Below are 9,161 nucleotides of genomic sequence, written 5' to 3'. Positions count from 1 at the left end.
CATCATTGAAGAAAATGACAATGATGAGACATTCTTTCAACACCTATGGGATGCAGCCAAAGCAGTATTCAGGGGCAAATTTATATCCTTGAGTTCATATATTAACAAATTAAGAAGGGGCGAGGTGAATGAATTGGGCATGCAAATTAAAAAATTAGAAAGCTAACAAATTAAAAATTCTCAGATGAAGACTAAATTAGAAAACCTAAAAATCAAAGGAGAATTTAATAAAATTGAAAGTCAAAGACCTATTGATTTAATAAATAAGACTAGAACCTGGTACTTTGGAAAAAACAAATAAAATTGACAAAGTACTAGTCAGTCTAATTAAAAAAGCAAAAAATAAGCCAAATTGACAATATCCAAGATGAAAAAGGAGACCTCACCTCTAATGAAGAGGAAATTAAGGCAATCATTAAAAACTACTCTGCCCAATTATATGGCAACAAAAATGGAAATCTAGGTGATATGGATGAATACTTATAAAAAATATAAATGGCCTAGACTAAAAGAGGAAGAAATACATTACCTAAACAACCACATATCAGAAAAATAAATTGAACATGCCATCAAAGAACTCCCTAAGAAAAAATCCCCAGGTCCAGATGGATTCACAAATGAAATCTAGCAAACACTCAGAGAACAACTAATTCCAATATTAAACAAACTCTTTGACAGAATAAGCCAAGGAGTTCTACCAAATTCATTTTATGATACAAACATGGTACTGATCCCAAAGCCAGGCAGGTTAAAAACAGAGAAAGAAAACTATAGTCCAATCTCCCTAATGAATATAGATGCAAAAGTCTTAAATAGGATACTAGTAAAAAGACTCCAGCAAGTTATGACAAGGGTCATCCACTATGACCAGGCAGGATTTATGCCAGGAATGCAAGGATGTTTCAATATTAGGAAAACCATACACATAATTGACCATATTAACAAGCAAACTGACAAAAATCACATTATTATCTCAATAGATGCAGAAAAAGCCTTTGATACAATGCAACATCCATTCCTATTGAAAACTCTAGAAAGTATAGGAGTAGAAGCATCTTTCCTAAAAGTAATAAACAGTATTTATCTAAAACCATCAGCAAATATCTGCAATGGGGATAAACTGGATGCATTCCCAATAAGATCAGGAGTAAAACAAGGATGCTCATTATCATCTCTATTATTTAACATTGTAGTAGAAACACTAGCAGTAGCAATTAGAGAAGAAAAAGAAATTGAAGGTATTAAAATTGGCAATGAGGAGACCAAGCTATCACTCTTTGCGGATGATATGATGGTTTACTTAAGGAATCCTAGAGAATTAACCAAAAAGTTACTTGAAATAATAAACAACTTTAGCAAAGTTGCAGGATACAAAATAAACCCACATAAGTCATCAGCAGTTCTGCATATCTCTAACCCTTTTCAGCAGCAAGAATTAGAAAGAGAAATCCCATTTAAAATCACCCTAGAGGACTTGTGGTCAAGATGGAAGCTTAGAGAAAGCTAAAGTTCGGAGCTCCAGAAACCCTTCCCTACTGAACTCAAACTATATGCTCCTTAGGCACCGAAATTAAAAACAAACAATAGCATAGACCCCGGGAATCCTCCTCCCCCAAAAGCCAGAACACGAGATCACTCGGACCTAAGGAGTAGGCAGAAGGAAGGTCCCAGGACCCATCCCTCCAACCCAGAGCGCTGAGTCTGAGGCAGCAGAGGGAACCTCAGAGCCTCAGGGCCGGCTATCCTGAAGGCCACTTCCTGAAAACAACCTGACCCAGTTGAGGGGGCACCCAGACAGCAGGGAAACAGAGAGAGACAGGAGGAGCCTGTAGCCCCCTATCAGATCCTTCCATCTGAGTCTCACTGAAGGTCCTTGCCTGAGGGCATACTCAGTCTGAGGTTAATGCTATCACCAGCCCTCAGAGCTCTGGGAAGCAGTGGCCCCTCCCCCCTCAGTGTGCTGGCTCCTCTGGCTGGCTGAGTCACAGAAACAAGGGCCAAGCCATAGAATGGACAATGTGCCTAGGGCTAAAACCTCTGAACCCCAGAAAGAGATAAGAAAAGCTAATCCTCCCCACTTAGATAGAGATGGCAAACTCCACAGAAGCAAAAAAACCCAAAATCCCCCCCCCCAAAAAAAAAACAAGGAAAAGGGGGCAATTTGGACACATTTTATGGAGCAAAAATACAAAACACAGAGGAGATGGAAGAGGAAACACAAGGAAATGCTCTGAAAACTTCCAAAGGAAATGGAAAAAATCCACAAACCCCTGAAGAATATGAATCAGAAATGATCAAAAAGATGGAAGCCTTCTGGGAGGAAAAATGGGAAATAATGAAAAGAAATTCACGCATCTACAAAACCAGTTTGACCAAACTGAAGAGGAAAACCAGGATTTAAAGCAAGAACTAATAAAGCAAAGCCAAAAGACCAAGAAATTAGAAGAGAACATAAAAGATCTCACTGACAAAGTGACAGATTTGGAAAATGGAGGGAGAAGAGATAATTTAAGAATAATTGGACTTCCAGAAAAGCCAGAAATAAACACCAAACTCGACATCGTAATACAAGAGATAATCAAAGAAAATTGCCCAGAGATTCTAGAACTAGGGGGCAATACAGCCACTGACAGAGCTCACAGAACACCCTCTACACTAAACCCCCAAAAGACAACTCCCAGGAATGTAATTGCCAAGTTCCAAAGCTCTCAAACAAAAGAAAAAATTCTATAGGAAGCCAGAAAAAGACAATTTAGATATAAAGGAATGCCAATCAGGGTCAAACAAGACCTTGCAATTCCTACTCTGAATGATCGTAAGGCATGGAACATGATCTTCAGAAAGGCAAGAGAGCTGGGTCTTCAACCAAGAATCAGCTATCCAGCAAAACTGACTATATACTTCCACGGGAAAGTATGGGCATTCAAGAATATACAAGATTTCCAACTTTTTGCAAAGAAAAGACCAGAGCTCTGTGAAAAGTTCGATATCGAAAATCAAAGAGCATGGAATACCTGAAAAGGTAAATATGAAGGAAAGGGAAAAGGAGAAAAATATTATCTTCTTCTTTTACTCAAATTCTTCTATAAGGACTACATTTATATCAATCTATGTATACTAACATGTGGGGAAAATGTAATGTGTAAATAGGGGGAAAAGAAAGACCAAATAGAATAATCTTTCTTACACAAAGATTCACATGGGAAGGGGTGGGGAAGAAAACTTCTATAAGAAGGAGAGGAAGAGAGTTTTTACTTAAACCTTTCTCTCAGGGAAATCAACTCTGAGAGGGAAAAAACATCTAGATCCATTGAGATCTTGAATTCTATCTTACTCAACATGGATAAGGAGAAGAGAAAACCAAAGGGGGAAGAGGGGGAAGGAAAACAAAAGGGGAGGGAAAGAGAGGGGGGAGAGGGAGGGAACAAAAAAGGAGGGTCTAAAAAACGAGGGGACAATGGGGACTGATTCAAAGTAAATCACTGGACTAGGTAGAGCCGAAGAAGAAAAGGTTAGAACCAGGGAAGGATATCAAAATGCCAGGGAATCCACAAATAATTGTCATAACATTGAACATGAATAGGATGAACTCACCCATAAAAAGGAGATGAATAGCAGAATGGATTAGAATCCAAATCCCTACCATATGTTGTCTTCATGAAACACACAAGAGGCGGGTTGATACCCACAAGGTCAGAATTAAAGGATGGAGTAAGACCTTCTGGGCCTCATCTGAAAGAAAGAAGGCAGGAGTGGTAATCATGATATCTGATAAAGCCAAAGCAAAAATAGACCTGATCAAAAGGGATAGGGAAGGTAATTATATTTTGTTAAACGGGACTTTAGATGATGAGGAAATATCACTAATCAACATGTATGCACCAAATAATATAGCACCCAAATTTCTAATGGAGAAACTAGGAGAATTGAAGGAAGAAATAGACAGTAAAACCATATTAGTGGGAGACATAAACCAACCATTATCAAATTTAGATAAATCAAATAAAAAAATAAATAAGAAAGAGGTAAAAGAAGCGAATGAAATCTTTAAAAAAATTAGAATAGATAGACATATGGAGAAAAATAAATAGGGATAAAAAGGAATACACCTTCTTCTCAGCACCACTTGGCACATTCACAAAGATTGACGATACATTAGGTCAGAGAAATATGGCACACAAATGCAGAAAAGCAGAAATAATGAATGTAGCCTTCTCAGATCACAAGGCAATAAAAATAATGATTAGTAAAGGTACATGGAAAACCAAATCTAAAATCAATTGGAAATTAAACAATATGATACTCCAAAATCGTTTAGTTAGAGAAGAAATCATGGAAACAATTAACAATTTCATCGAGGAAAATGACAATGGGGAGATATCCTTTCAAACCTTTTGGGATGCAGCCAAAGCGGTAATCAGAGGTAAATTCACATCCCTGAGTGCATATATCAACAAAATAGGGAGAGCAGAGATCAATCAATTGGAAATCCAAATAAAAAAAACTCAAAAACGATCGAATTAAAACCCCCCAGCAGAAAACCAAGCTAGAAATCCTAAAAATTAAGGGAGAAATTAATAAAATTGAAAGTGATAGAACTATTGATTTAATAAATAAGACAAGAAGCTGGTACTTTGAAAAAACAAACAAAATAGACAAAGTACTGGTCAATCTAATTTAAAAAAGGAAGGAAGAAAAGCAAATTTACAGCATCAAAGAAGAAAAGGGGGACAGCATCTCTGATGAAGAGGAAATTAAGGCAATCATTAAAAATTACTTTGTCCAATTATATGGCAATAAATACACCAATTTAGGTGATATGGATGAATATATAGAAAAATACAAACAGCCTAGACTAACAGAAGAAGAAATAGAATTCTTAAATAATCCCATATCAGAAAATGAAATCCAACATGCCATCAAAGAACCTCCTAAGAAAAAATCCCCAGGGCCTGATGGATTCACCAGTGAATTCTATCAAACATTCAGAGAACAGGTAATCCCAATAATATACAAACTATTTGACATAATAAGCAAAGAGGGAGTTCTACCAAACTCCTTTTATGACAGAAACATGGTACTGATTCCAAAACCAGACATGTCAAAAACACAGAATAAAAACTATAGACCAATCTCCCTAATGAATATAGATGCAAAAATCTTAATTCGGATACTAGCAAAAAGACTCCAGCAAATGATCAGAAGGGTCATCCACCATGATCAAGTAGGATTTATCCCAGGGATACAGGGCTGGTTCAATATTAGGAAAACCATCCACATAATTGACCACATCAACAAGCAAACCAACAAGAACCACATAATAATCTCAATAGATGCAGAAAAAGCTTTGATAAAATACAACACCCATTCCTATTAAAAACACTAAAAAGCATAGGAATAGAAGGGTCATTCCTAAAAATAATAAACGGTATATATCTAAAACTATCAGCTAATATCATCTGCAATGGGGATAAACTACATGCATTCCCAATGAGATCATGAATGAATCAAGGATGCCCATTATCACTCTAGTATTTGACATTGTACTAGAAACACTAGCAGTAGCAATTAGAGAAAAAAAAAAGAAATTGAAGGCATCAAAATAGGCAAGGAGGAGACCAAGTTATCACTCTTTGCAGATGACATGATGGTATACTTAAAGAATCCTAGAGATTCAACCAAAAAGCTAATCGAAATAATCAACAACTTTAGCAAAGTTGCAGGATACAAAATAAACGCACATAAGTCATCAGCTTTTCTATATATCTCCAACACAGTTCAGCAGCAAAAACAATAAGAGCAATCCCATTCAAAATCACCTTAGACAAAATAAAATACCTAGTAATCTATCTACCAAGACAAACACAGGAACTATATGAACACAACTACAAAACACTCTCCACACAACTAAAATTAGACTTGAGCAATTAGAAAAACATTAACTGCTCATGGATAGGAAGAGCCAATATAATAAAAATGACCATCCTACCCAAACTTATTTATCTATTTAGTGCCATTCCCATTGAACTCCCAAAATATTTCTTTACTGATTTAGAAAAAAACATAACAAAATTCATCTGGAATAACAAAAGATCAAGGATATCTAGGGAAATACTGAAAAAAAAAAACCTCACATATGATGGGGGCCTTGAAGTCCCAGACCTTAAACTATATTCCAAAGCAGCAGTCATCAAAACAATTTGGTACTGGCTAAGAGACAGAAAGGAAGGTCAGTGGAATAGACTGGGGGAAAGCAACTTCAGCAAGACAGTATATGATACACCCAATGATCCCAACTTTTGGGACAAATATCCACTATTTGATAAAAACTGCTGGGAAAACTAGAAGACAGTGTGGGAGAGATTAGGTTTGGATCAACACCTCACACCCTACACCAAGGTAAATTCAAAATGGGTGAATGACTTAAACATAAAGAAGGAAACCATATGTAAATTGGGTAAACACAGAATAGTATACATGTCAGACTTTTGGGAGGGGAAAGGCTTTAAAACCAAACAAGACATAGAAAGAATCACAAAATGTAAAATAAATAATTTTGACTACATCAAATTAAAAAGCTTTAGTACAAACAAAACCAATGTAACTAAAATCAGAAGGAAAACAACAAATTGGGAAAAAATCTTCATAGAAACTTCTGACAAAGGTTTAATTTCTCAAACTTATGAAGAGTTATATCAATTGTACAAAAAATCAAGCCATTCTCCAATTGATAATTGGGCAAGGGACATGGATAGGCAGTTCTCAGATAAAGAAATCAAAACTATTAATTAGCACATGAAGAAGTGTTCTAAATCTCTTATAATCAGAGAGATGCAAATCAAAACAACTCTGAGGTATCACCTCACACCAAACAGATGGCCTAACATGATAGCAAAGGAAAGTAATGAATGCTGGAGGGGATGTGGAAAATAGGGACATTAATTCATTGCTGGTGGAGTTGTGAACTGATCCAACCATTCTGAAGGGCAATTTGGAACTATGCCCAAAGGGTGAAAAAAGAATGTCTACCTGTTGATCCAGCCATAGCACTGCTGGGTCTGTACCCCAAAGATATAATGGAGAAAATGACTTGTACAAAAATAATCATAGCTGCGCTCTTTGTGGTGGCCAAAAACTGGAAAATGAGGGGATGCTCATCAATTAGGGAATGGCTGAGCAAATTGTGGTATATGTTGGTGATGGAATACTATTGTGCTCAAAGGAATAATAAAGTGGAGGAATTCCATGGAGACTGGAAGGACCTCCAGGAAGTGATGCTGAGTGAGAGGAGCAGAACCAGGAGAAAATTTTACACAGAAACTAATACACTTTGGTATAATCGAACATAATGGTCTTCTCCATTAGTGGTGGTGTAATATCCCTGAACAATATGCAGGGATCCAAAAGAATGATAAAATGTGGAAGTAGTAACACCGAGGAAAAACAACTGCCTGACTACAGTGGTTGAGGGGACATAATAGAGGAGAGATTCTAAAGGAAACCCTATTGCAAATATTAACCACATAGCATTGGGTTCGAATCACGCATCGGCTACGGGGTGTGGGGGGGAGGGAAAGAAAATGATCTTCATCTTTAATGAATAATACTTGGAAATGATCAAATAAAATATTATAAAATTAAAAAAAAATTAAAATCACCCTAGATAATATAAAATACTTAGGAATCTATCTGCTGAGCCCAACACAGGAACTATATGAACACAACTACAAAACACTCCCCACACAATTAAAACTATATCTAAATAATTGGAAAAACATTGATTGCTCATGGGTGGGACAAGTTAACATAATAAAAATGACAATCCTTCCAAAATTAATTCATTTATTTAGTTCCATATCCATTGAACTACCAAAAATGTTTTTACTGAATTAGAAAAAAACATAACTAAATTCATTTGTTCATTTGCAAGAACAAAGATCAAGGATATCCAGGGAAATAATGACAAAAAATGCAAAGGAAGGAGGACTTGCAGTCCCAGATCTCAAACTATACCATAAAGCATTGGTCATCAAAACAATTTGGTACTGGCTAAGAGACAGAAAGGAACATCAGTGGAACAGACTTGGCATAAATGACCTTAGCAAGATAGTCAATGACAAACCCAAAGATCCCAGCTTTTGGGATAAAAATCCACTATTTGATAAAAAATTCTGGGAAAATTGGAAGACAGTGTGGGAGAGATTAGGTTTGGATCAACACCTCACACCCTACACCAAGATAAATTCAGAATTGGTGAATGACTTGAACATAAAGAAGGAAACTATAAGTAAATTAGGTGAACACAAAATAATATACATGTTAGACCTTGGGAAGGGAAGGGATTTTGGGAAGGGAAAGATTTTAAAACCAAGTAAGACTTAGTAAGAGTCACAAAATGTAAAATAAATAATTTAAACTACATCAAATTAAAAAGTTTTTGTACAAACAAAACCAATGTAACTAAAATCAGAAATGAAGCAACAAATTGTGAAACAATCTTCATGACAACCTCTGACAAAAGTTTAATTACTCAAATTTACAAAGAGCTAAATCAATTGTACAAAATAATCAATCCATTCTCCAATTGATAAATGGGCAAGGGACATAAATAGGCACTTTTCAGATAAAGAAATCAAAACTATTAATAAGCACATGAAAATGTGCTCTAAATCTCTTATAAACAGAGAGATGCACATCAAAAGAAGTCTGAGGTATCACCTCATACCTAGCAGATTAGCTAACATGACAGGAAAGGAAAGTAATGAATCCTGGAGGGGATGTGGAAAAGTAGGGACATTAATTCATTGCTGGTGGAGTTGTGAATTGATCCAACCATTCTGCAGGCAATTTGGAACTATGCCCATAGGGCAATAAAAGACTGTTTGCCTTTTGATCCAGCCATAGCACTGCTGGGTTTGTACCCCAAAGAGATAATATGGAAAAAGACTTGTACCAGAACATTCAAAGCTGCTCTCTTTGTGGTAGTAAAAAAATTGGAAATTGAAGGGATGCCCTTCAATTGGTGAATGGTTGAACAAATTGTGGTATATGTTGGTGATGGAATACTATTGTGCTCAAAGGAATAATAAAGTGGAGGAATTCCATGGAGACTGGAACAACCTCCAGGAAGTGACGCAGAGCGAAAGGAGCAGAACCAGGAA

The sequence above is a fragment of the Monodelphis domestica genome, chromosome 2, assembly GCF_027887165.1.
Source record: "Monodelphis domestica isolate mMonDom1 chromosome 2, mMonDom1.pri, whole genome shotgun sequence".
In the NCBI taxonomy this organism is placed as follows: Eukaryota; Metazoa; Chordata; class Mammalia; order Didelphimorphia; family Didelphidae; genus Monodelphis; species Monodelphis domestica.
The sequence above is the reverse complement of the archived record's forward strand: the minus strand, read 5'-3'. Positions refer to the sequence as shown.